This window comes from Trachymyrmex septentrionalis, unplaced genomic scaffold (assembly GCF_001594115.1).
Source record: "Trachymyrmex septentrionalis isolate Tsep2-gDNA-1 unplaced genomic scaffold, Tsep1.0 scaffold11, whole genome shotgun sequence".
In the NCBI taxonomy this organism is placed as follows: Eukaryota; Metazoa; Arthropoda; class Insecta; order Hymenoptera; family Formicidae; genus Trachymyrmex; species Trachymyrmex septentrionalis.
This window is the reverse complement of record NW_017304228.1, coordinates 1,315,797-1,317,735: the sequence shown is the minus strand read 5'-3', so window position 1 is coordinate 1,317,735 and position 1,939 is coordinate 1,315,797. Positions and strand designations below refer to the sequence as shown.

At 42.1% G+C, this 1,939-nt stretch overlaps 1 protein-coding gene across 1 annotated transcript in view; it reads left to right on the top strand.

Moving 5' to 3' along the window:
* Window positions 1-1,939, top strand: part of LOC108749786 — a 131,947-nt gene that overhangs the window by 126,481 nt on the left and 3,527 nt on the right. The gene's annotated exons all lie outside the window — the stretch shown is intronic.

Genomic DNA, 1,939 nt, shown 5'->3' with positions numbered 1-1,939 from the left:
TTTTTGAACTTGGGGGGGGGGGGGCAATCGAGTGATAGATTAGACTTGTTTTGTTTTATATTGATATTATTTTTAATTAATTACTCGTAGATAAATAAAAAAATTACATATACTTAATATACTAATTTATTTTTTTTTAATTAGAAACTAATTCTTTGAATTGGAAATCTTAAATTTATTAACATTAGTCATCTTGGATTCTCAGAAAATTTGTGTATAACTACAACTCCAATTTTTTCTTCTTTTCTAAAAATTTCTTGTGAATAATCTCATTAAATATAATCCCTTTAAGCGGTTTTAATTATATTTGTCTTATAAGATTTAGAGTCACAGTCCCCCTTTTCGGCTACGCCCATAATAGTTTGACCGCGATTTCTAGCGACTTATTTTCTACGATGGCATTTATACGCTACGGAGATTCTTTCCGTTCCCCTCGTGATTCACTTAACTAAAGGAAGTTAACCAAAGAGATGTCCGATAAGCGACGAGAAGATTTCACCCACGACAGATGACGTACTTTGAAAGCGCTCGCAAACTTTGACGGATTCTCGACATGTGACGTGGGTTGGCATAGTTAACAAACGTAGTCGTCGTCTTTGAATCTTCTTAGCTTCTCTTATCGCGGTTCTATAAACTATAACGGATTTTTAAGAAGCTTTCGGGGACAAAGTGAACGGTTTGAAAAATTCGTGGCAGTCATTTGTTGCCTTCGACGTATTCGGAAAAAGCTTCGTGGTTCAGCAGAATGTTCGGCGTCCAGGATGTTCAAGGGAGGAAGAGAGAGGGAGAAAGAGAAGACTCGACACGGGTTGGAGCACGTCCGCCTGGAACATCTTATCGGATTACCCGCACCTTCCTCTCGTCTCGTCCCATCCTAGTTCGCGCAAAGTTATCACAAGTGGTGATAGTTAGTTTGCGGAAAGGCAGCGGGCGTCACGGTTGCCAGCGTATAGCGCTTGCTTACGGCTGCGCTAACTTTGTGCACTTCGTTTGACTCCATACATAAAAATTGACACATTGCGCGTTTGTTGCTGTTCTTCCGCCATGCTTCTCCCGTCGTCTTGACTGTGTCCTTTTCTGAATCGCTCGGTCACTCGGATCCGCAAGTTTCGACCAGGAACCAGGACTTTTCCCCGTTACAGTCAACTGATGAACTTACTAACTCAACTGATAATAAATTATATACATCGAGCGTTATTACTAGATCCATTAATTTCGACGGGATATATAGCATTTACGATAATATTCATTTACGTATTCGTACACAATCCATCAAATAACTCTATTGCTATTGTATCGGGTTCTCCTATGTTAGCATTTCTATGTATCAACGTCAATGTAAGCCGCATGTTCGACAACAACAATAATAACAAAGCGGTTCCAAAATAATTTAGGGGTGATTCCCAGATTAATTGGATCACCGGAAAGAGATAGAAGGCGGATTAAATCCCTTGTGAAGCAAACGACGGATGCGCATACGAAGTCGATAGTGTCTTTGTAATCCACGAAAACGTTGATACGTTACAGAACTCGGTACGGAGTGTAAAAGAGACAGAGAGAGAGAGAGAGAGAGAGAGAGAGAGAGAGATGTTCGTAGTCAGGAATTATTTTAGCAGCACGAGTTACCGAGACATGTTGACACAACCGAGGATTTAAGCACTCGAGACCCGTGCCTCGCGGCTGTCGACATGGGATTGTATTCTGAGACATAGATACCAGCGATGAGAACGAGGACAACGCCATTGAGAAGGCAGAATAGCCATTAAGACTTCGTATAAACAGCTCGGTGTGCTCGGTTCGCGGCTTAGAGCAACGTCGGGCATCGCGACTTCTCCAGCGCGATCGTTAATCGCGTCGTACCCACCGAATCTTCTCCGCTCGCTTCGGAATCACGATCGTTCCGTCAAGCGGGAAAACAATGGGAACACACGCGTTTCAA